The sequence below is a fragment of the Littorina saxatilis genome, linkage group LG16, assembly GCF_037325665.1.
Source record: "Littorina saxatilis isolate snail1 linkage group LG16, US_GU_Lsax_2.0, whole genome shotgun sequence".
Classification (NCBI taxonomy): domain Eukaryota; kingdom Metazoa; phylum Mollusca; class Gastropoda; order Littorinimorpha; family Littorinidae; genus Littorina; species Littorina saxatilis.
The window spans coordinates 33,650,381-33,665,772 of record NC_090260.1 but is presented as its reverse complement, the minus strand read 5'-3'; the positions used below and the strand labels follow the sequence as shown (position 1 = coordinate 33,665,772).

General features: G+C 39.7%; 1 protein-coding gene and 1 long non-coding RNA gene across 2 annotated transcripts in view; one reads left to right on the top strand and one right to left on the bottom strand.

The window, feature by feature from the left end:
* The window catches only part of LOC138949968 (protein draper-like), a 259,036-nt gene that overhangs the window by 137,696 nt on the left and 105,948 nt on the right, over positions 1 to 15,392 (bottom strand). The gene's annotated exons all lie outside the window — the stretch shown is intronic.
* LOC138951455 (uncharacterized) overlaps positions 3,024 to 15,392 on the top strand; it is a 13,052-nt gene continuing 683 nt past the window's right edge. The window contains exons 1-2 of the long non-coding RNA XR_011451117.1: positions 3,024 to 3,158; positions 7,001 to 7,078. This is a non-coding gene — a long non-coding RNA (uncharacterized lncRNA). The remainder of the gene's footprint in view (positions 3,159 to 7,000; positions 7,079 to 15,392) is intronic.

The following is a 15,392-nucleotide window of genomic DNA, read 5'->3' as shown; positions in this document are numbered from 1 at the left end:
TCATGCTTGACTGCACTGTGTCTACTCTCTGGATCAGTCCTAATCTCTGACAAGCTTCCAGACCAAGTATCGCTGTACTATCCATCTCTGTGACATAGAATTTCACTTCATGCTCTTCTTTCTTGAACTTGCATGTCAGTTTCGTCGAACCTAGTGTCTTGATGTTATGGCCTGAATATGACGTAAGCTTGACCTTTGACTTCTCCAGTTTCTTTCCTTTGAAAGATTTGAACGTTTTCTCAGAAATGACATTGCATTTTGCTCCAGTATCTAACTGAAAATTGACTGTTTTCTCTTCTACTTCCAGTTTCTGAAACCATCCGGAATCCACTGTATTCATTTCTGCAGTGCCGATTGTACCTAACGAGTACGCTTGCACTTCATCCTCTGTGTCGCTACTGTCACTATCGTCTAGTGTGTGTACTTTGTTTCTTCTCTTTGAGCTGTGTGTTTGCTCTGTTCTGGCCCTACACATGCTCGCAAAGTGGTTTGGTTTCATGCATTTTCTGCATTCTTTTCCTATCGCAGGACATTGCGCATCTTGTGTGTGCTTCATGCCACACCTACCGCATTTCTTCTGTGCCGTAGCTCTGTGTTCGCTAGGTGCATGTGTACCTTTGTTCTTGTCGCAGCTGCATGACGTCTTTTGTGCATTCGTTCTCTCTCTATGCCTAACTGCATGAACGGCTGCTTCAGCTGACAAATTCATTTCTTTCAGCTGTTTCACTGACATTTCATCCACTCTGGCTATCTCAATAGCTTTCTCTAGAGTCAGATCTTTCCCAATATCAATGAGTTTCTCACGCACTTTGTCTGATTTTGTTCCGAACACTATTCTGTCTCTCACTACCTCATCTTCTTTGTCTCCGTACTCGCACTCTTTCACAAGCAACTTCAGTTCTGTTACAAACTGTTCACACGTTTCATCTGGTGCCTGTACCTTGCTGTGAAATTTGTACCTTGCAAAGATTGGGTTTGATTTGGGCTGAACGTAGGCTTTGAAACCATCGTAGTAGTTCTGCAACTTTTTCTGCTGCTCATCACTCAATGTCCAGGTTGAGAAGATTTTCCTACCCTTCTCTCCAACCCATAACATTAGATAGGAACATTTTTCTTCTTCTGACTTGGCTTTCAGTGGTCCCTTGAACATGAAAGACACGTGATCTTTGAAAGAATTCCATTCCCCCACTAGATCTCTTGCTTCCCAATTGAATCTTGGACAGCTACCAGTTCCCTCCATAGTCTAATATTATGCTTGAGTGACTTATCTTTCAGTCCAAACGTTCTTGACAAACCCCACTTCTGACACCATGTTGTATTTGTGGGTTTACGTACAGAGAGGCGGAGACATAGTGTTGGTTCGGCCATGCTTTAATATCAAGAACCTCAACTCTTCCTATTCATACGGAGTGCTGTCCCTTGGACCTTTAGCTAATAGACTCACTCTAATGGAGCTATCTCTAAATGGAACATGATATGCTTGCCTAGCAATATACATGACACTCTGTCCAGTAAGATATGCCAGGCTGGTTTATGTTTTTACAGATGAAGGATTTCCATATCCAACGTTGCTGCTTGTACAGATATGTGGCGGTGGACATGATTTCTTAATAAATAGGAATGTGCCCAAATTGAAGCAATACTAAAGTAACGTTCTGATTAGTACGTCTTATGTTATCCTTCCCTTCCTTGACAGGGAAAGGACACAGAGCTGTCTTCTAAAAGTTAAAGATAGTATACCGAAGGCGCCATTTTGAAAAGTTTTCTGACGATTTGGACCTTAAAAAGTCCAAGAGACATTTGCTGTACTGAAATTTAGAAACACCTTCAATTATTTGCTCAAAACTGCTCCTAAACTATGCCAAATAATTAAATGAATTTTAATCAGCGAGCGGTTTGCTTCGCCCAGCTCTACTGTCAAGAGTCCGGACTTCCGGTCGTCATCATTATTTATTTAGTTTTCATATATACCCATTCGTCAAAGCAGATTAAGACCGTTGGATTTAGGAAATCAAACTTACACCCACATTCCACACATTCGTTCCCGTACCGACAAAGGACGGCTGCCACAACAATGGAACGCTGCGCAGCGTCTGACCATAGTGGCAGCCGTCCTTGGTCGGTACGGGAACTGGACCTAGAACGGTTGTTTGGAATGTGGGTATGACAACTCAGTGTGTGGGAGCGTTACCGTTGCGTTACCGTTGTTTTAGGTTCCTTTAACGATCCAAGCGTTCCGTTACCGAGGGGTTAAGGTTCCATTACCGTTCATTCTGATCGGGAGGGGAACGGCTACAATTTTGAACATGCAGCCCAAACTCAACCGTCCCTACCGACCCTACCGTTCAAAGCAGTTCCGTTAACGATCATTTACGTTCCATTGTGGTTCCCTCCCGATCCCTCTCGTACACGCACCGTTCCTTGGTCGGTACGGGAACGGGACCTAGAACTGTTGTGTGGAATGGGGGTATTACAGTCTAGCTTACGCATGCAAAATACGTGCCATACAGGGCTAAAACGTTTCGCACAACAGAAACAACACAATGTCAGTTGGAGAATATCACGGTCTGCAATGACTACCAAACAAAGCATTCAGATTTGAAAAAAATAGAACGCTCAAACACTTACTTTGAGACCTTCCTCGTGTGGGTTGTTATATATTTAACTCCCAAAAGGAACTCTGTAGCACCCGTCTCAATTTCAAATCTGTCTCTCCAGGAATACCGCACGAAATACTCAGGGTCGAAATTAAGGTAGGACAAAAATAAAGACGCACGCAAAGAACGTCACAATGTGAGTTAATTACAGTCTGGGATGCCCACTCAAAACACAGCCGTTTTCAATTTGAGTAACTCAGCGCTCAAACGTTTATTTTTAGGTATTCCTGGTGTGTGGTCACATAATTACAACCCATCGACCTGAACTGTATACTATAGATATTGGAGCAATTTGAGACAGTTTTCTTGTTAGATATAATCCCTTTAACCCTGAAGTCATGTTTTTTTCTCTGTCAACAGTCCCCAACAAAGGAAAGCCGGGAGGGGAGTGTGATCCAAACGACGGGTCGAGTGCCTGTCAAGACCCCCATACCGCATGTAGTGAAAAGAAGAAATGTCAGTGTCTTCAAGGCTATGTTATTTCAGAGAACAGTACTTGTGGTAAGCTTAATTGTGTGTTTGTGGTTGTGTGTGTGTCTCTGTGTGTGTTTGTGGTTGTGTGTGTGTGTTTGTTTGGATGCTCAGCAATTCTTTAAAAAGTACTGAACATATCTTTTTGAAACTTTACAGATAATATCTCAAGTCGTTTTTTATATTTTATTTTAGGATAAATGTCTTTGATGACGTCATATCCGGCGGTAAAAAGAAGTTTAACGGCACTCTGGCGACCTCTTTTTGACTCGCATGCGAAGCAAAAGTGAGTCTATGTACTCACCCGAGTCGTCCGTCCGTCCGTCCGGACGTCTGTCCGTCCGGACGTCCGTCCGGAAAACTTTAACGTTGGATATTTCTTGGACACTATTCAGTCTATCAGTACCAAATTTGGCAAGATGGTGTATGATGACAAGGCCCAAAAAAACATACATAGCATCTTGACCTTGCTTCAAGGTCAAGGTCGCAGGGGCCATAAATGTTGTGTAAAAAACAGCTATTTTTCACATTTTTCCCATTTTCTCTGAAGTTTTTGAGATTCAATACCTCACCTATATATGTATGATATATAGGGCAAAGTAAGCCCCATCTTTTGATACCAGTTTGGTTTACCTTGCTTCAAGGTCAAGGTCACAGGAGCTCTTCAAAGTTGGATTGTATACATATTTTGAAGTGACCTTGACCCTGAACTATGGAAGGTAACTGTTTCAAACTTAAAAATTATGTGGGGCACATGTTATGCTTTCATCATGAGACACATTTGGTCACATATGATCAAGGTCAAGGTCACTTTGACCCTTATGAAATGTGACCAAAATAAGGTAGTGAACCACTAAAAGTGACCATATCTCATGGTAGAAAGAGCCAATAAGCACCATTGTACTTCCTATGTCTTGAATTAACAGCTTTGTGTTGCATGACCTTGGATGACCTTGACCTTGGGTCACATGTATTTTGGTAGGAAAAATGTGTAAAGCAGTTCTTAGTGTATGATGTCATTGCTAGGTTTAGTTATTTGACCTTGACCCTGAAGGTCAAGGTCATGTAAAGGTCAAGGTCAAGCATGTGAGTCGTATGGGCTTTGCCCTTCTTGTTTGTTGTTGTTAAAAGGTTGGTCAAATAATCTTTGACTCGGTCCGGACAATGGGATCGCATTTCAACTCGGAAGCTTAAAAGATAACAAATTAATTTGTTCAATACAATTCTCGACATTCTAATTATAAATAAAAGTTTAACAACAGATGAAACAAGGCGCGTTAAGCGATTTCAAAACATTTACTCACTCCGTCGGCCTGAAACTAAATGATCAACACTGACAACCGAGGAGTATTTAGTCTCCAGTGACGACACGTGTAATTACTTCGCTAGCCGAAACTAAAAGACCGAGACAGGCTCCGCTGGTCTCTACGATGCAGACTTTCTTTAATTTTGAGCACATTTTCGTCTCGGTTTTGGGGTTTTGGCTAGTCAAGCCTCACAAGTTGGGATGATGGCTGATCCCAGGTTTTCAGTGTTGGTTTATTTTAGATTCAGGCCGACAGGTTGATGTTTTCATATCACTTCACATCACGTGACTTTTTCATTCTTTGCTTGTAGTATACAAACAAAATGTATTCCCGAGAATGTTATGAAAGGTTACGTTTTTATATTTAGTCAAGTTTTGACTAAATATTTTAACATCGAGGGGGAATCGAAACGAGGGTCGTGGTGTATGTGCGTGTGTCTGTGTGTCTGTGTGTCTGTGTGTCTGTGTGTGTGTGTGTGTGTGTGTAGAGTGATTCAGACTAAACTACTGGACTGATCTTTATGAAATTTGACATGAGAGTTCCTGGGTATGAAATCCCCGAACGTTTTTTTCATTTTTTTTATTAATGTCTTTGATGACGTCATATCCGGCTTTTCGTGAAAGTTGAGGCGGCACTGTCACGCCCTCATTTTTCAACTAAATTGGTTGAAATTTTGGTCAAGTAATCTTCGACGAAGCCCGGACTTCGGTATTGCATTTCAGCTTGGTGGCTTAAAAATTAATTAATGACTTTGGTCATTAAAAATCTGAAAATTGTAAAAAAAAATAAAAATTTATAAAACGATCCAAATTTACGTTTATCTTATTCTCCATCATTTGCTGATTCCAAAAACATATAAATATGTTATATTTGGATTAAAAACAAGCTCTGAAAATTAAATATATAAAAATTATTATCACATTTTTTTTTCGAAATCAATTTAAAAACACTTTCATCTTATTCCTTGTTGGTTCCTGATTCCAAAAACATATAGATATAATATGTTTGGATTAAAAACACGCTCAGAAAGTTAAAACGAAGAGAGGTACAGAAAAGCGTGCTATCCTTCTCAGCGCAACGAATACCCCGCTATTCTTGTCAATTCCACGGGCACTGCCTTTGCCACGGGCGGTGGAGTGACGATGCTACGAGTATACGGTCTTGCTGCGTTGCGTTGCGTTCAGTTTCATTCTGTGAGTTCGACAGCTACTTGACTAAATATTGTATTTTCGCTTTACGCGACTTGTTATATTTAGTCAAGTTTTGACTAAATATTTTAACATCGAGGGGGAATCGAAACGAGGGTCGTGGTGTATGTGCGTGTGTCTGTGTGTCTGTGTGTGTGTGTGTGTGTGTGTGTAGAGCGATTCAGACTAAACTACTGGACCGATCTTTATGAAATTTGACATGAGAGTTCCTGGGTATGAAATCCCCGAACTTTTTTTTCATTTTTTTGATAAATGTCTTTGATGACGTCATATCCGGCTTTTCGTGAAAGTTGAGGCGGCACTGTCACGCCCTCATTTTTCAACCAAATTGGTTCAAATTTTGGTCAAGTAATCTTCGACGAAGCCCGGGGTTCGGTATTGCATTTCAGCTTGGTGGCTTAAAAATTAATTAATGACTTTGGTCATTAAAAATCGGAAAATTGTAAAAAAAAATAAAAAAATTTATAAAACGATCCAAATTTACGTTCATCTTATTCTCCATCATTTGCTGATTCCAAAAACATATAAATATGTTATATTCGGATTAAAAACAAGCTCTGAAAATTAAATATATACAAATTATTATCAAAATTAAATTGTCTAAATCAATTTAAAAACACTTTCATCTTATTCCTTGTCGGTTCCTGATTCCAAAAACATATAGATATGATATGTTTGGATTAAAAACACGCTCAGAAAGTTAAAACAAAGAGAGGTACAGAAAAGCGTGCTATCCTTCTTAGCGCAACTACTACCCCGCTCTTCTTGTCAATTTCACTGCCTTTGCCATGAGCGGTGGACTGACGATGCTACGAGTATACGCTCTTGCTGAAAAATGGCAGCTACTTGACTAAATATTGTATTTTCGCCTTACGCGACTTGTTTATTTTCATTAAAGAGAGTTCAATAATTATCTCTATCTGCATACTTTAAACACTGAAAACACAGAAATCGTCAGATTATCTGGGAATCGTTTTGCTATGTAGCTACTGTGATGTAATTCTAATATTGTCCATGTTATTCATGTTATCCAAATGTTGATATGTAACTATTGTGATGTGATTATGATATTGTCCATGTTATTCATGTTATCTATTGTGATGTGATTCTAATATTGACCATGTTATTCATGTTATTTATTGTGATGTGATTCTAATATTGTCCATGTTATTCATATTCATGATATTGTGATGTGATTATAATATTGTCCATGTTATTCATGTTATCCAAGTGTTAATATTACAACTATTGTGATGTGATTATAACAGTGTCCATGTTATTCATGTTATCTAAGTGTTGATAATAGAACTATTGTGATGTGATTATAATATTGTCCATGTTATTCATGTTATCAAAGTGTTGAAAGCCGGACAGCAATGCTCGGAACCCGCAGACAAATGCATGACAGGCACCCGCTGCGAGGGAGACATATGTAGTAAGTCATTTCGTTTCATCACAAGTCAATGAATACTGCAAGTTGATATCACTGTTCATTGGCTCTATCGACGCCCGTTTTTAACCGCTTGCTTCCCTTTGTGTAATAAACCGTCCATCGTCGTCCTCTCGTACAAAATCCTTTGTATGTCATTGAGAATTTAGGATTCTGTGTAAGGAAATTATGCTATGCAATCGGCGATTTGTCAATGCATTTCAGAGCCAGGCAACAACATAATGTTGGTCACGCTTGAAAATAACGCAACTTGATACAGTGTAATTTTTTCCAAACTTACACGAAGTGAACCGTAGCATATAATTATGGTCAGTTATTAACTTAACTTCCCTCGAACAGTGAGATAAACAGAACAGGACATACATACTCGTGGAACGCAGCTCTCCCAAGGAAACCGCTTGAATATTTGGCTCCCGCTCGTCAGCGAAAGTATGTAGCCAAATCCCTCACGTCCTAAGCCTTCTGCGTTCTGCACTGACACCAGAAGCCCGTTGGTCGACCTAAACCAGTCTTGCAACGCGTTGGAATCCTCCAAATCTTAGTCACGGAGCAAAATCCCAGACCTGTCGTCTGCCCAGCTTGTAGAAAAGAAAGAAAGACAATGTGATCTTCCTGACCAATCGGCAGTCGCTTCTCCAAACCAAGCGATCTTCCTGACCAATCACTGGTCGCCTACCAAACACACCTATAGCATGCTTGGAACACGTGATCTAAATGGTGAGCGAAATCACCCGATACCCGCACGGTTTCCACGTGAATTTCGTGAAGGTCTGCTACAACCTTTCCACAATGCGACTGCCAGCACAGGCGCATTACGTTGCAATTTGAGAAAGGTGCCCAACAAAGAGTTTCTTTCTCAAACGTGTCACTGAAATCGTGACAGTAAAAAAAATTTGAACACATAATTCTTGTATTTTATTCATTTTTCGATCAAATTGATTGAAATCTTCGACAAAGCCCGGACTATGGGATTGATGATTGCATTTCAGCTTGGAAGCTTAAAAATTAATTAACAAGTTTGGTCATTACATATCTCAAAATGCTAATTAAAATTAAAATTTAAGAAATCGATTCAAAACGGAGTTCATCTTATTCTGTATTGTTTTCTTATTAAAAAAAGAGATAGATATGTTATATTAGAAAATGGTTTTTTGACTCACATGCGAAGCAAAAGTGAGTCTATGTACTCACCCGAGTCGTCCGTCCGTCCGTACGTCCGGACGTCCGGAAAACTTTAACGTTGGATATTTCTTGGACACTATTCAGTCTATCAGTACCAAATTTGGCAAGATGGTGTATGATGACAAGGCCCCAAAAAACATACATAGCATCTTGACCTTGCTTCAAGGTCAAGGTCGCAGGGGCCATAAATGTTGTCTAAAAAACAGCTATTTTTCACATTTTTCCCATTTTCTCTGAAGTTTTTGAGATTCAATACCTCACCTATATATGATATATAGGGCAAAGTAAGCCCCATCTTTTGATACCAGTTTGGTTTACCTTGCTTCAAGGTCAAGGTCACAGGAGCTCTTCAAAGTTGGATTGTATACATATTTTGAAGTGACCTTGACCCTGAACTATGGAAGATAACTGTTTCAAACTTAAAAATTATGTGGGGCACATGTTATGCTTTCATCATGAGACACATTTGGTCACATATGATCAAGGTCAAGGTCACTTTGACCCTTATGGAATGTGACCAAAATAAGGTAGTGAACCACTAAAAGTGACCATATCTCATGGTAGAAAGAGCCAATAAGCACCATTGTACTTCCTATGTCTTGAATTAACAGCTTTGTGTTGCATGACCTTGGATGACTTTGACCTTGGGTCAAGGTCACATGTATTTTGGTAGGAAAAATGTGTAAAGCAGTTCTTAGTGTATGCTGTCATTGCTAGGTTTAGTTATTTGACCTTGACCCTGAAGGTCAAGGTCATGTAAAGGTCAAGGTCAAGCATGTGAGTCGTATGGGCTTTGCCCTTCTTGTTTTAAATGCAGAAAAGTGCGCTTTCCTGCTAAGCTCAAAAGCTAGTGTGCTATACTGGCTTGTCAATTTCACAGCAGTTTCCATGAAAATACTGCAGTGCGTTCAGTTTCATTCTGTGAGTTAAACAGATTGACTGAATCTAGTAATTTTCCCTTTAGCTAATTGTTTGTACGTATAGTGAAGTTTTGACTAAATGTTTAAACATAGAGGGGGTATTCCTGACGAGGGTCGTGGTGTATGTGTGTGTCTGTGTGGGTGTGTACATGAAACTTAACATGAGAGTTTCTGAGTATGATATCCGTAGACGGTTTTTTTTAAGGGGAGAGGTGGCACGAAACATTTCTACTGGATGTTTGCACTTTTTCTTGCAATATTTGTACGTATTATCATGCAAAAACACATAAAAAGACTCATTTGTGCAAAACAATTGCCTGAGGGTCTTTTTATGGGTAAAAACGCTCGATTTTTGACAAAAAAAACCATGAAACGGCCTATTCTGCTCTAGCGTGATATTTTAGAAATTTGTCAAGCTAACAACCTCATATTTGTTGTTATGAACTCACAAGTACCGTTTCTCAGTAGTTACAGAGCATTTTTATGAGTATCGGCCTTAGTTCCCAGTAAAAATTAAAAAAATTGGGTGACATTATATTTTCGCATGAAAATGCTATGTCAGGCTTTTATTCTAATTCATAAAAATCAAAAAACAAAAATGTTTTAAAAAGCGCTCCTGTAACTACGGGGCGAATTCATTTACAATGATTGGGGTGAAAAAATTGGTAGTCTACAACAAGTAGATGAGAAGTGAAGACCTTCGTCGCGTGGTTACCGTCCTTGAAAATCATATTCTGAGAAAATGGTGATTGAAAGTTTGTGAAATGTTTCTGTAAAAAAGATAAAGACAGATGGGCAAATAAAGATGATATGAGTGCTCCTGTATTGTTCACAGACTTCTTGAAATGGTTCAGTTACTTATTCTCCCCCGTCTCCCATCAGTCCAGCTCCGTACACCTCCCCCTCCTGGTCTTCTTGCTGCTCCAGCTGGCGTTGACGACACGCACATCTTGCCCTACGTGCTGCCACAGCGGCCACAGCTGTTGCTTTCTCTGCTTTCTGAATCCTAACCTTGTCTTTCTTGGCCAAAGCAGCCTCCATGAGATCAGTTATTGGCAAGCTCATGTGGTCCATGACCTGTGCCAGTGCAAAGTTGCCTCTGTTGAACTTCGCAACAGCCTCAGCGGTGGCTGCTTCCACCCGGCCTTTCCCAACAAAGATTTCTTTGGGGCAGTGTCCCCACATGACATTGTGCAGAGACTCGTTACTGTTCTGGGTTTTGCCATTGGCCACGCGCCTGAGAAGAATGGGATTGGTCATTTTTCTGTAGATGGGCAGAACAGCATGTGAAACTTCCCTGGACAAGGCGGTGCCGTTGTGCTCTGCGTGTGGAGGTGGTGGTTGCCCTTCTGCCCTGCCTCTTTGAAAAAAGCACCAGGAGGCTGGCCCGGCTGGACATCTGTCGTGGTGAGGGTCCTCGTCCGTTGAAGTTACATGGAAGAAAGTGGCCCAGATCGCCTGCTCCATGGCTCGCTGATCTTCAAGGTTGTTGAGGATCGCGCTACGGAAGTAGTTTTGCAAGCGTTGGCACTTTTCCTTGGTTAGTCGCCCCTCCCGTCTTCCACCAAGCCTTCCATCCTTTGCTGCCTTGCGGAGAGCTGTGCCCATTCTCTTGGGGAGGTGGTTGGTACATTCCAGCTTGGTGATGGGACGTGTGGGACCACAGCATTGAAAGCAGTAGAATCTCCGTCCGACAGCATAGTTCTGTACCTGAGGTTGTGACGCTCAACAGACCTGCAGCACAGTAAAAATCAGAAAACCCATTGTGTAGGCAAGCAAATTGTGCACCTTTACTTGCAGAACACAATTTATGAGTTCAGGAGTTGCTTATAAAGGGGGGGGGGGTGTTGTGTTACAAAATATTTTTACAGTAGTATTGTTTTGTTCTTGTTTTGTTATAAAAGGCTATAAATGAACTTTGTTATTGTTACTAATTCATAATCGAATCTTCGTGCACTCTCTCTCTCTCTCTCTCTCTCTCTCTCTCTCTCTCTCTCTCTCTCTCTCTCTCTCTCTCTCTCTCTCTCTCTCTCTCTCTCTCTCTGTTCAAAAATTAAAGGATAGGCTATAGTGGGGGTATACAGATTATATTCTTACCTTCCAAGTTTCAAGTTTTTTATTAGTCCATAACCCCTGGGGGCATTTTGAACAATAAATACAATCAATACAATCATGATATAATATTATGCTAATATAATAAATAAATAAAAATTAAAAAATTATGAAAAACTGTTACAGATTCTATTAATAAAGTCCAAAATATTCTTTAGCAATTTCTTTTTGTTAGTAGCAAACAACTTTTTAAATTTAAGTGCATTAGGTTTTTTCCAATAGTAAGGTGGTAACAACTCAGCTCTTTCTTCTTTGAAAAAATCACAGACAAATAAATAATGGAATTCATCACCTATGTCTTGTGATACACATTTGGTGCAAGTTCTTTCTGACCTCGGGATGTTAAGGTAACGTTCTTTCTGTACAGGCAAATTGTTGTTTAATGTTCTGAACTTCATCATTGCAACACATTGCTGATATGGCAGGTGTGTGACATAGTCTTCACATGCAAAAATATCTTTAAACATTCGATAATTCCAAAACATATTTTTTGTTCCAATTTCTGTAAACCATGTATGGATATACTGGTCATACAAGCTTCTTTTTACTTTCTGTTTAAACCATGCGCTTGAATATTGAACATTTTCTTGAGAAGTCCAAAGGCCAGGGAGACCAATTTCATTTAAGGTTTTTTCAATAAAACATAAATAATCAGATTCAATCATCTTGTTGATATACAATTTATAAGTAAAGCAGTACACAATACTGGAAAATTTATTTTTATGAATAGGACTAATCAGTTTATACCAATAGCAAAGCATTCTACATTTCATATTAACATCTAGTGGATATCTTCCAAGTTCACCAAATATCATAGCATTTGGAGTTGATTTTTTTAGTTTGAAAACAATTTTATAAAAACGTAATTGAAGTTTAGTAGCAAGTTCGCAGGAACCAAAACCCCAAACCTCACATCCATATAGTAAGATTGGAGCAATCATTTTATCGAACAGGTCAACTTGTATGTCCACAGGCAGTGACAATTGTCTACACGTACGCAAAAGAACAAACATTGCCCTTGATCATAAAGATTCTTCTGTGCGACTGAAAATTTATTATTATAATTAATTTTAAGGCCCAAGTACATTACATCAAACACTACTTCGATTGAATTGCCATTATACGTAAACAATGGTTTATTTCTAATTTTACCTCTGGAAAAAACTATAACTTTCGTTTTGTTTACATTAATATTTAGACACCATTTTAAACAGTATTCGTGCATTTTGTTTAGACATTCTTGCAGGTTTTTTTCAGACTCTGAGCAGATCACAGTATCATCCGCATACAGTAATAAAAACATTTGAAACAAAGCATTTACATCAGTATCTTCCATTCCAACCACAATAGCCTCCCTTGACATAGTTTGTAAACCATTACTGTTTTCCAACAAAAAAGGCTTTAGATCATTTAGAAATAGAGCAAAAAACAGCGGTGACAAGTTTTCCCCTTGTCTAACTCCACACAAACTGGGAAAATATCCAGAGCACTCACTATTAACTTTAACGCAAGACTTGGCATTTTCGTACATATTTCTTACAGTTTTTAAAAACTTCCCATTAACATCAGAACTAACTAATTTCTCCCATAAAAATGCACGGTGAACTTTATCAAACGCTTTTTCATAGTCTACAAATGCACAAAACAGTCGCTTCTTTTTGTTGAGAAAAAAATTTAATATACAATGCAAAGTAAAAACATGGTCTAGTGTTGAAAAACCTGTGCGGAAACCTGTTTGTTCTTGACCTAATTTATTATTACTCTCCAAAAAGTTTGATAACCTAGCATTTAAAATTGCACTGAAAAGTTTTCCGAAACAACTGAGTATAGTAATTCCTCTATAATTTGTGGGGTCAGCTTGGGAGCCTTTATTTTTGTACAATGGAATAATTTCGCCTACAGCCCATTGTGTTGGAACCTTTCCTGACTGCAAAACAACATTAAACAACAATACATAAATATCAATCATTCGATCATGTGACGCTTTTAAATACTCATTAATTATTTTATCTTGACCGCATGCCTTATTGTTTTTCAGCTTGTCTATACATTTGATAACTTCCTCCTTTGTAAAAGGCGCATTAAGAAATTCATTACTTGCTTCATTTAAAGGTTCATTACTATCATCCATTTCATTTTCATCACACTCTTGTAGTTTATTGAAATGTTCGAAAAACTCCGAACAAGTTGGATAGTTAGTTTTGGAATTATTTTTTTTATTTTTATTTTTATTTAGAAGATTCCAGTATGCTTTCGGGTCATTACTTCTTAACTTTCCCCATAACTCCAACGCTGCATCCCTCTCCATAGACTTAGCAGATCCCTGGTGGTTGATGCTGCACTCAGGCCGGTGTTGCTGCTCCCATCGCAGTTGTTGGGCAGGGGTCATCTCCTCCAATTTCTCCTTATTCATGGCACATGTGTGGCAGTAGGTGGATTTTACAGAGAAGTCGAGCACCAACCCAGTGAGAACGTCAACCACCACTCCTACACCATAATGTGATGAAAAACCCCTTTTATGCCAAGTGCCATCAAAGGCAACATCTACCCAAAGAATACCGTCATCTTCTTCCCAGGCAGCGTCTTCATCCTCTTCATCAAACTGGACATCTGCTCTACCTTGAGGAAAGGTCTGCCTGTATGTAATATTTACATGCTGAACAGTTTCCACCAGTGTGATATTTGTTACGGCCAAGATGCTGGCATTGACCTTTTTATCAATTCTTTGATATGAGCTTTTGTTCATCACGGGCATGCCAAACACTGTGCACAGCTTTTCCACACTTGAGTACGCACTGCCAATCTCATGCGAGTATAGGACAATCTGTTTGTTCACGTCAAAGGGAACATTCTTCATGTGGTTGCGGTTGCTCTCTCTAGGTGAAGAAAATTCTGACCGTCTGTACTGGCAGCTGTCACAGCAAAGTGCTAACTCTTGGGACAAGCCCATGGATTCTCCAACGCGTATCGTTAAATGTCCTGCTTCGCATTCCGGGCACTTCACATCCGATAATAGCGAGTTGACCTGACCACACTCAACGATACACCATGTACGTTTCGGTTCAGCAGGCACATCGGCTGGCACTTGTGCGTTCTGCAAGTCATCGGCACCACTGAATCTTCTTAGCTTCTTCGCAGAGACAGAAGCACCCTCTATTTCCTGCTGGTTATCGTGTATATCGCACAACACTGGCCGAGGTTCGACTTGAAGTCGATGAGAAAAATGTGCATCACCTCCACCATCCAAAACGACACACTCCGCTGCGCCAACTTCGCGGGGCGCGTTTTCATCGCTCGTGGACTTTTCTTGTTCGGCTATTCGAGCTGATGCAAGCTGCTTCTTCCTCTTGCCCGATGCCTGCCCCACAAACCTCTTTCTATCGTTGAATTTTGCAGTGAACATTGCTGGCCGACTGATAGACAGTAGTGTAATTCGATCGACCAACCGATGTTGTGTTTACAGCGGATAAGGCTTGTTGCGCATGCGCCAGTAGCCATGGTAAGTTACAATGACCAACCAGAGAAGAGCTCTCATAGATCGACGGTCAATCTTGCTAATCCGGGAATTCCTGTCGCGGATAGTATGCTTGTGCTCTGACAGTTGAGCGAAAATAACGGGCTGTTGTTGACGTCACCAGCAAACGGGAATTCCCGATGGATCGTGTCGAGTGCAACAAGTTTGTCTTCTTGGAAGAAAAGTGGCTGTTTCAAGCCCTTGAAAACATCGATTTTTCAGCAAGTTTTCTGACTTTTATCACTCATGCATGTGCACTCACTTTGAAATTCATCACTTTATTGCAAAAAATACGATACAATTGACAAAATAAACATGACACAATGAATCTAGGGTGTTCAAAGTACCTAATATTGCAGGAAACCCAAAACACATTTTGGAAGTATTTTAGTAATCAAATTCGTGCCACCTCTTCCGTTAAATCATTGTTTGGATAAATATCTTTGATGACGTCATATCTGTCTTTGTGAAATTTCAGGCAAAGTCCAGACTATGGGATTGCATTTTAGATCGAAAGCATAAAAATGATTGCATCGTGTTCTTCATCAAATTCTGAATCTAAAAATATGTA